The sequence below is a fragment of the Apteryx rowi genome, unplaced genomic scaffold (assembly GCF_003343035.1).
Source record: "Apteryx rowi isolate R43461 unplaced genomic scaffold, aptRow1 scaffold_13, whole genome shotgun sequence".
Lineage (NCBI taxonomy): Eukaryota > Metazoa > Chordata > Aves > Apterygiformes > Apterygidae > Apteryx > Apteryx rowi.
The window spans coordinates 1,723,214-1,734,328 of NW_020447530.1; positions in this window are offsets into that span (position 1 = coordinate 1,723,214).

An 11,115-nucleotide genomic window follows, 5' to 3' on the forward strand; every position below is an offset into this window, starting at 1 on the left:
TGGTTCTTGTACAGTTTTATTCAAGGATAAATTGTTTTCCGAATTCAGACCTTGATTTTCTGCTTTCCATCCAACTGGAAAGTTATGGCATCTCTTTTCTAAAGGAAACCAAATACCAGCTAYTGCTAGTCTTTCTTTGAGCCAAGAAAGCAAGGGGCTATATTCTCCTTCCTTTACTTATGGAGGGATGTGTTGCATCTGCTCAGCTGTTCCACTAGAGATGCGTGAGACTGCTTGCAACATAAAGCCTCCCCAGCATTCAGGGAGTGCACCAAAATCTGACTTTTGCMTAGGTTTTCTCTTGTTTCATGGTTTTCTGTGTCTGACTTAATAGCCCTAACAAGGGAGGTACTCTTGAAAAGCAGTTTCTGTCGAGTGCAGCAATACTTGAGTATTCATCCTTCAGGAACCACCACCTGTACCCTGTAGCCATCTCAAACCCTCGCTAGCTGAAYTGTGCTCGTGGCGGTGCCTCGTGGCAGGGCTGGTGGAGCCACTGTGAGGTTATGAAGGAAAAGCCTTGGGGACCCGTGCTGATGCGCAGCTCCCATCTAGCTCACTRTCACCAACTCCAGTTTACCAAGGGAGATACAGCAACAGATCCAAACTTCAGAAGCACTGGCAGAATRTTGAATCTCACTTTGTTAGCTTGTCGCACTGCTTTGTGTGAACAGCTATGGGATTTTTCAGAAGAAAATGGACATGAACTACTTTAAAGTTTTAATTCCTTATAGGTTTTTTTTTTTCCTCTTGTCTTTTCTCCCAGCATAACAGTACTGTGTGGCTGTGTGACRAGAACTATAATCACAGTAATAACATGCCTTCATACTTCTTTAGTGCCTACACTATGACAATTTTCACACCTTACAAGTATTAATTTATTGGTGTTATTATGGTGCCCCAAAGCACGCTAGGCACATTCACAACACATAATTAGATGCACCTACCTCTGGGGCGTTTGCATTTGAAGGATACAGTTGTCATGCAGACGTACATGCTGTTGCAAGGTTAGATGTTGTAAAAACCTCTCTTTCATGGGCTCCCAAGGACCCTGTGTGAGGATGAAGGAAGAAGCAGATGCTGTTCTCACCTGGCTGGACAGGAGCCGATGATGAATGGACAGAGCTGTAGCTCCATTACCTGCTTGACTGATGCATGGAGTAGATGATCTGGCATGAAGTTACCATAATTTGTTGATATTACAAGCCAGAAGAAAGTTTTTGCTCCCTCTCTTCCCCTTTTGCCCAAGCCATGGCAGATTAGATAAATTTAAGTCTTGTCCTCCCAGACTCAGTTCTGGGGCAGTGCCACGTATTTTTGGACATGTATGACTTTCTTGGCAACTCTCAGTGCTGGTTTATCATGATATCTTTAATATTCCCCATTATTTCACAGTGCAGGATCACTATCTCTTTTACACAGCCAAGCTGTATATTTTTCAGTTAGTACATCTGTCCCTAAGCTTTAAAAACAACACCTCTTAAGGTGCGTTTCACTGCTTGCTCTGTCAGCATCAGTTATTTTTTCATCTCATCAGAACCCTCCAAAATCCTGTTTCTGTACAAAGATTTTACACCTGCTGTTACAAAGCATATTTTTGCTAGGTGAAGTTCAAGACAGAATTTCGTTTTTTTCACCTTGCACAATTTCTCAGAATTCCCCATCCCATTATTTTTTTTTTCTCTTTTCCCAGATGAAGGAGACTGGCTGAAAAGGTATCATGTTTAAAAAACAAAGACCTCCCCCTGCCCTACTTTTTGGAAAGAGCCTACTGTTAGGAGGAAACCTCTGCCTCAGTTCCATGTGCTCACCTTGGATGCAAAGGTTAGGTTTGGGGTTGTACACGCGAAGCAAGCACTGCCCGTTGCCAGCAGAAGTGGCAGGGCTCTGTGAGCTGGGGCTCTCAGTCTCGGGCTCTTCCCACCTCTGCAAAGCCCATGTCCTCTGCACCCACCTTGGCTCTCCCAGCGCTCCCCACCTGCAGGAGCAGTGGACAGGGTGGGATTAGGTCAGTCCTGCCAGCTCTCCAGCGTTTAGGGCTGCCAGCTGCTACAATAAGTTTGAGACCTTGTGCTATCCTGATGTAAGATCTAGACTGACCTCGGTGCCTAAAAACCTTTGAAAAGAGAGGAGAAGAACAAAATGGTTAAGTCCTGTTTGTCACCTGCAATCCTGCAGCGGCAGTTCAGGAGAGGGACCTCTTTGTGCTTGAGTGTTTTGCAAGATTATTGATAATGTTATGAAAGTGTCTGTCATCTCCTTTATTAAATGCTTTCTTTCTTTTCCTTAAGGCAAAGAATTGCTGATACAGCTTCTTTAAGATTATGGTGATGATAAACAAAATAGTGGTAAAAAGTAGGTAGGAGGCTGAATCTGCAAAATGTAAAGAAGGTTGTGAACCACAGTCTTTCTCTTTTCTTCAAAAACTGAGTTGAGTTTCACTTCCATCTTCTCAGGCAACAGTCAGCTTGATCCAATGACTGTTTTGAAGGTTTATAGTACAGTGCTTCTGTTCTCCATATTTTTGGGTTTGTATATTTGTATTTCAGTGTAGCTTCTGGGGATGCCTTGAACTCTCTGTTTAGCTTTCCATGACTATTTGGCTTGATTCATCTCATTGACACTGACACAAATCTGCTGTCACTCATGTTAATGCAAAGCTAGGGGCTCAGAGGAAAATCAGATTTCCCCAAATTTGCCATTGTTTGGATTGAATACATTGGTACCTTTTTGAATTATTCAACTAGCTTGAATGGTGTTGGAAAACTTCTTCAGATGTGAATTCTACAAATGAATTAGGAATTMGATTTTTGTTGTCAACCAGGTTCCACAGTTTTTTCAAAACCATTTCTATTTCTTAGCTTTCCTTTTGATTGAGTGTTTCAGCATAACGATGGATACGCATAGATCTGCTAGGAAACACAAGTTTCTATGATCAGCACCGCTCATGAAATCTGCATTTGGTGGCTTGTATCTCTTAGCTTCCAAGCCCAAGAGGGCACCTCGTGGTGCGATGCTGTATATGTAGGGCTATTGCATGTCTGCCTGGGAAGTTTCCAGGTTGACTCTGTGTCCACACGCCAGAATTTGGGTAGTTCTCCAAATATAACTGACTCCATCTGCAGTGCCTTCATATCTGTTGGTAGAAAATGTGCTATTGGCAGGCCAGGTTTTTAACAGTTTTATGTTTTCCTTTAGACTTTTCTTATGCAAAGCAACACGTTAAAATGAAAGGCAATTTTGTTCAAACAATTCTCCGTTCTTCAGCTCTGTTCTCCTGGCCCAATGTTTTCCTGAGTTGTCCTCTAAATGGCAGAGATAAGTGCCTGTGTTAAAAAAATATGTAATGCTTTGAGCTAAATTATTGGACAAACAGAAGCAACTGAAGACCCCCAAATTCCTGGACAGCCCGAAGCTCGCAGCCGTGTTCGCCGAAATAGCACTTTGCACCCGTGGTGAGCTAGTCCTCCAGCAAGAAGGTGGCTTAGCTGTTCTGGGGTACCTCTGCCAGCGCGGCAGCGAGGCCATCTGGCTGCCTTTGGTCTTCCCTCGGGCTGCGATGGAAAAGGAAATACGAAAGAAAGTGACACTACCCTGGCTGGCTGTTATTTCATGGTATTCCTAAGGAAAGAGTATGCTACTGCAAGCCGTAGCAGGGCAGCCAAGCTTTCCATCTGGGTCTTCTAGTGAGCTAAGGTTAAACTGCAGYGCCTGAGCTCCTGCGGGAGCCCAGCGTCGCTGGACCTGGGACATCTTCTCCAGGGCTTCACTGGCCCGTCCCTCTCAGTGACGCTCCGTTGCAGCAGAACAGACTGGAGAAAAATGCGGAGTTACCCAGTTTCCTAGGATTTGAAGAAGGCCTAACTGTGATTCCTTTCTCGTGAGCTTTTTCTGACATTGACGTGGGTGTTGGTATTTTGCCCAGTGTTTAGCCACGGCTTCCACGGAGCAGCTTTGCAGAAGGCAGCGCGCCGAGCGGAGGTGGGCGCTGGCAGCGGCACGGGGCCGGGCTGCGGGGCCTGGGGGCTCCTGGGGGGCTCCGGCCGCTCTTCCCCACCGCAGGCCTGCTGCTGGCCACCGCCGGCGAGGGCCTTTGCGGCGCCGCGGGGACTATGGGAGCCTGGCAGGAGCTGCAGACAAGAGCAAACATCCCCACTTCTTTGCAGTATTTGGATATTAGGGAAGGAGAAATATTTCATATAGAATAAACAAATATTTTACTGCCTTCAGTGTTAAGGTTGGGGGTTGTTTTCAGGTCAGTACTCTCTCAAACCGTCCTGAGTCAGCTTTGAGAAGAGGAAAGCGTTCTAGGATCAGCTTCGCTGGAGAAAACGCAATAGTTCAGGTCTCTCACGACAGCCTGTGTTAACCCATTGAACGACAACGCAGGCGACTGTGCAGATGTTAAATGGATTCGGTCTCTTCTGTCGATGGCGTTTGCAGTAGCAAGTCAGTTCTCTGCCGGTGTCGAGTCCTGTCAGCTCTTCCCGCATCCCCAGGCAGCGTCGGTCGCGGGGCATTTATAGTTTGTTGGAGCTGGTCACCAGAAATACCGTGGCTTAAACCGCAGTTCCCCGCAGTCGGTGGAAGGACCCTCACCGTCATTAGGACAAGACGGCGGCGACTCTTCACAAGCAGCGGTGGCCGCTGTTCGTGGACGGGCAGCGTCCAGCTGGCAGAACTGCTGGCAAAGGAGGTGCCGGGTGAAGCCCTCAGCTGCTGTCCTTGCGGTAGATACTTGAGGGGAAGGTGGTTGGTTTTTTTTTAGTGATATATAACCACTTCTACTTCTGAAAGTGTATGCCTGCTTCTTTTTGCTTGTAGATTTATACTTTACTAAATTTGTAATAAGATTTGCAATCTTACTATAAAATATAACCTTTTAGTACACTAAACTTGTCAGGCACTTGCTGCATAAATGAATTTACAAAACATTTAATAAACCAACTGTATTTAGCAGTTGAACTACAGAAGAAGACTGATTTTGATCATCGTCAGTCTTGCGTGTCTCTAGAAATGTATCTACCACACTGCTACATCTACACTCCATCTGCACTGCTTGTGGAGGATGCGTACTTATAAAATACAATTAACCTTACAATCCGTATGTCCGTCTCACTGTTTTTATATAATGGGGTTAAATATTAATGAGATTAGTTGCATCAGAATTTCCCAGAAATGTGCTTCCTTTATTTTGCAGCATTTACAGAGTTTGTAGCGATAACAGATGTGAAGTATTACAAGCGTTCAGCATAAGGCCTGAATGACCTCCAATTCAAATTCAAGTCGTGACCCAACAGGGATTTTAAATGTCAGAATGGCTGTTGTGCTAAAATAAACAAAAAACGCAGCATTTGGAAAAACTGGGGCCATCGCCATGTTTCTGCCTTGGGGAAGCCAGGGTGAACTTTCCGTCAGCGGAGCTAAAGCTGCCTCGCTGCTGCTGCGGACGAATGCTCGCGCTGGGGAAGGTCCCAGCTCAGCGTCTGCTGCTGCTTGGCCCGCTGCGGGAGAGGCTGAAGAGGCTGCGCAGACGCTCTGCTGCCGCTYGGAGCGCAAGCTGGCTAATCCGCCTGGCGTTAATTCACTTAAGCCATCGTCTTAGGCAGTCGAGAGGCAAGCTGCGAGAAGAACTCCCTCCACAACCGCGACGCATCTGCCACTTTTTCTGCCTTCTTTTGCCGGAGCCCAGGAGGAGGCCCGGGGCAAGGCGTGCCCCTTCCCACCGCTGCTTCCCGCGTCTCCGATGAAACCCAGCCAGCGCTTGGTGTTGAGGGCTTGAGCGTGCTGACTCTCGGTGTTTGTGGACCGTTAACGGCCACGTGAGGTTCTGCCAGTGAAATGTTGCCACTGGTCAGGAGCAAACACCAAAATCCTGTGGCGTGAGCCACAATATTAGAGAAAAGTTCTTTTCTCAGGGGCAGAGAATAACAGCAGTAACCAGAAAATAGGCAGGAGAGATAGCAGAGCTGCTGCAGGCAGCAGACACTGTGTCGTGCTGGTGTCCTCGCCGCGAGCGGGGCTGTGCCCTCACAAGCCTCTTCCTGCGCTGTAGCTGCTCTCCTGCCCTTCGGGGCGGCCTCCGGGCTCGCTCCAGTAAAAGCCTTTACATCCCTGGCGGAGCAGGAAGCACTGAGAAAAACCTTTTTTTGAAGGAGATGTTGGTAAGCATGTCAAAGAAGGGGCATGATTTAATAAAGATCTGGCCGTAAAATGTTGCTGCTAAATCTAAAATGAGACATCGTATTCTATCTATCTTTTTGAAAAACGGAGGAAAATACAATTACAACGTGAATAGTCACCGGGATGGATATGCTGTGATGTACAAGGAAACGGGATTTGCACATAGAGTTGATGCAACACTGTTCAATGGAATGTTTTTTGTCATAAAATGCCGCTTTTAAAAATATATATAATTCATAGGAACACTGATTTTTATGAAGTCTTGTCATGGAAAAATTGACAAAAGGTTTTTTTAAGCTCAAAAGAATTGGTTTTGACATTTTGCAAGTCAAATATTTCAGTTCTGAAGTGAATTTTCAGAAATTAAAAGTAATGAATATCTGGAAGAGATGCCCAAAGTCAGGAAATAGAAACTGCAAACTCCATGAAGTGTGTTTGGAAATACAAGTCAAGAAGTACGTGGAAGAAGGAAACCTTCAGAACAGGGCTCAGGTCAGGCTGGCGCGTGGTCCTGTAGAGAGAAGCCTTTGCAATCAGAGAAAGGTGAATGTTCCCATGGGAAATGCAGCAGTGTGTGACTGTAGGGAGTGCGAGAGCTGCACTTTTGATTATACCACCAAGACATACTTTTCTACTCCAAACAGCATCCACTAAAGCATTTTACATGTTGAGATATTAACTACATTTGAAACTAAAAATTCTGCAGGCAAAGCAAAAAGAAAAGCCTGAGATGAAACAAAACTGTCCAGTTTGTAGCGTAACTGATTATCATCAGTGGAAGTTAGTGCTTTATATATCAAGGTTATTTGCTATGGATTGGAGAGGCACTGACAAATCTAGATTTTTTTTAATTATGTGTGGCCATTAAAAAAGTAAAAGACACACTTTGTATTCAGAGAGATCTATAAACACTGTTGTTCATGCATTTGGTTTTTCCTGTAAGACTATAGGGAAAAACAAGTGTGTAGAATTAATGTTTGCCTTTTTGAAAACTGCATTTGCATGGATAAACATGGCGCTTTCCAGTTGATATTGATGTCTGCCAATGGTTATCCATGACCTAAGCCACTTTGATGCAGACCTTCTCAGTGTTCATTTTAACAGCCTATTTATCAATTACAGGACCATCATGAAGTGTTTGTCTTATAATAATTTTCTTTGTAATAATGAATCCTTAATTTTCTCTTTTCACACAGTAGAATCATTGTGCTGGTTCAAAGTTTACATTTCAACTGCGGTGTTGCAGTAAAACAGTCTATTATTCTTCATAAATTGCTCTACAAAGCTATTAACATGTGCATCTACCACTCAGACGTAATGAGATAAAAGAAGCTGATGGGCCTAGTTAGGGAAGACAGCAGTGCGTTTCGATGCGCACTTAGATTACATTGCAGGAACCTCTTGTTTGTCTTCTGCATCAAGAGCCTTGCTTTAGGAAAGGTGAAAATCAGGAATAATTAACGTGCTCTTTTATAATGGTTAGGCTGTTGAATTTTTTAATGACTCTAACAAGATTTCTTTAATCCAGTGCTTCACTAGACAAAGGACAGGATAATGTGTTCTCCTGGGGAATTCAAGCTGGGTAAGACGGTACTGAAAGAAAATTGCAAAGGGAGAGATGGGTTTCCTGACTTCTCAATCTTTTCAGCCTTTCATGCCTCTCTGCATGAACATAAAGGCTTTATTCAACTTGTGTGGGAAAGAGGCCCCTGGGGAGCTGGTAGCAGCACGCACCGACCTTCACCGCCCGTACTTTACATGGTCTGCATGGTCCAAACATCACGTGGGCCTGGGAATTGTACAGTGTTGTCTGTTGGGACTTTGCTTCCCCCTGTTTGGTGCATTGGTTACAACTCACTCTCCAGAAGGTGAACATTTTATTTCTACTTTCTGTTCAAAAGAGAGTTTAATTAATATTTACCTCATTCCTTAATTATAGATGTTATTGACTGGACCAACTCTACTTATGTCTATGAAATTACCTGTAAATACACTGCCTTTAAGCCATCTTTAATGACAAGATTTATATAACTATATAAATAACCCGTCCCTTTTCAGTCATTAAACTTGGTTGGACTTTGAAGGTTTGGCTCTGATGAGCAGTCTAATAAAAGGGCAAGGGGAAATGTAATTCACTTATTAATAATTTGTGATGTGCTCTGCTAAGCATCTAAAGATCAAGATCTACAGAAAAGTTTTGCAAAGGAGTCCGAGCTGTCATTTAATTTTAATCAGGAGCTGAGATATGCTCCAGGGCATTTTATGAAGGGAACAAAAAACACGTGCTTCCTATCTTCAGCATTTCTTTGTAAAAAGTAGTAGTGAAATCCAGATTAAACCCCGGCTCACTCAGAGGAACCCGTCACAATCATCATGATTCAAGCGCCACAGCTTGACTCCTCAGGCCGAGGGGGTGTCCCCACTGCAGCTCCACCGGCATCAGTTGGAAGTTGGATTTGTACCAACAAATTTGTGCCATTGCTTTAGTTTTGGCGTGATTAATCATGATGAGGTACCGGCCTCTCACCCCTTAACCGCACTGCTGCGTGGAACGCGTGTGAAAGGGTGAGCGGATGGGCAATGCACCACTGCTTAAAGGGAGGTCCTGGCTCCAGAGTGTTGTGCCGTGACACCGCTGTCTTATATCCCGTTGGGAAGGGAAATCTGGAGGTTTCCCTGCCTGCAGCGGTGTCAGGAATTGCAGTGGCAAGCTCTTAAGAGTCTTCTCAGTCTCTTTTTCCACTCCTTCTGCATTTTGGTTTGTGACTCTGCAGGTTTCATGATTATTGATTGTTATTATTATTAATTTTGATTTTTCATATGTAGGTAGAAAGTGATTTTCTACTCCTGATTAGGAGGAGGAGGGTAGGATGTGGAGAAGTTGTGAAAGGTCCTGTGAATTCAGCACTAGTCAACTTATGTTTGGGACAGGGAAGATGATAGCACCGCGAGGGTGATCTGATGGATGTGACGGCCTAGAAAAATGGAGTTTGCAGCAGTTTTTAATAGGGTGAGTTTGCATTTCTCAAGGTCCCAAAAGGGATATTTCAATAATCAGGAGGAGAGCCCTGCCGATTGACTTGGCTGTGTGGGTGGAAGTGAAAAGCTGTAACTCAGAGAGATTATTCAAGAGAAAAAAAAGTCGGGAAGAATTAGATGCAGTCTGGATACGAGTGCTCGGTTAAGATAACAGCCTGCTTCTATGGACTCGGGGGAGAAGCTTTATGCAGTGCCTGTGATCAGAGCGTTTAGCAGGCCTGGGGGAGATGGTGGGGCTGGAGCTAAAGAAAGGCCGGGGCAGATGTCCCCGGTGGCCAGAGCGGGCCGTAGCAGAGGACAGTCCAGATGCACGGTCTGGGTGTGTGCTTGGGGGAGGAGAGGGAAAATCAGCGTGCGGAGGGGACGAAACGGGCGTGAGGGGAGGGCGAGGAAGGAGGGAGGATGGAGCGCTGTCCCAGAGGGACGAGCGGCAAGGGCGCCCGGAGAGGCAAGCCGGATCGGAGGCGGCGGCGGCGCCCGGGAGGGGTCTGCGGGGCGCTGCCTGGGCACTTGGCCTTGCTCCACCTGCGACCGAGGAGGCAGGATGAGCGCCAGTGGAGAGCTGAAGGTCCGGTGCAAGGAAGGGCCGTGCGCATCGGTAATGCGCTGCCAGGAGCCCTGCTGAGGCCTGGGGACACGCAAGGAGCATCATAAAATCCATCTTCATCCTGAATCCTTCTCCCCAGCACGAAAATGACTTCCTAGCAGCTTTTGCCGTGTTGAACAAAACTACCGAGCAGTGGTGGAAGGTGGAAGATTGGGATCCACCAACTCACTGTTACACAAGCTAATATTGCTGATGAGTTTGTTCTTTACTGAGTGTGACAGTGCGCAGCCAGAGACAGCAAGATGGGCTCTGGTAGGGCTGGGTCAAAACAGTCCTCCATCATTCCCGCGCTGTGCGTGTCGCTGAGATTTGCCGYGTAGGGGCTGGACAATTCCCGGTATCAGCGTTGGTGCGTCGGCTTTGCTTTCCTGAGAGGACACAGTGCATCAGCTTGCAAGGCCAAACCGCCGCGGAGGAAGAGGGGGGTGTTGTCGTGGCTGAGGAGCGTCGTGGCCCGTCCAGTTCARTGCCAGTTCTTGTGCTGTCAGGAAATAATGCCGAGGCGACACAAATTGCTACTCACGCATTAAAGTGGAAGCTAGTAGCCTCTTTTTGAATGAAATCGTCTGAAGTTCAATATTAAAGAACACCTACAAATCCAAGCTATCACTTTATTTAAAGCATTTAAGCAACAAGTTAAGTATTTCGATATATAAATTTCACTGTCAGCTTGATTGCCTGCACTATTATTTGTTGTTCTTAAAATGGCTGCAAACGTTTCCTCTAGTTACTTAGTATGACCAAAAAGCATCCTGCCCCAGCGCTGAGGCTATAAACTGAGATGGTGACTTGCCCGAATCTTTTGTAGATTTTATTTAGCACCTAAGCAGCAGCTCAAAACCAGAAAATACCAAACTGCAAAACCAAATTATGTTTTTCTTTGTTTAGACACATGCATATGTATTCCGAACATTACAGAGGGAAGTAATCTTACGGCGAGTCTCATCGAGTAAAGGGAGGGGGGCTAAAATCAGATTTAGAGGGCTGTTTGCAAACTGATTTGTGATACACACATTGGACTTAATGAAGGCTGGATTCATAAAATATTTATTCGTCTCTTGCTAGCAAATTTCTAATGTGTAATTTGCAAGTCTGACTTTTTGCCTCCGAACCGCAGCTGTGTGAAGTCCAAGAGCCCCCTCCCGGGTAGGAGCAGACTCCCACCTCCGCGCCGGGGAGCTCAGGCCCCAGGCGAGGAGGCGACCGGAGCGGTTTCCGGCTAAGGGAGCAACGCGCCGCCGGCTTCCCCCCGCCGTGTCCCCTGCCCGCCCGCCCGCTCTGGTGTC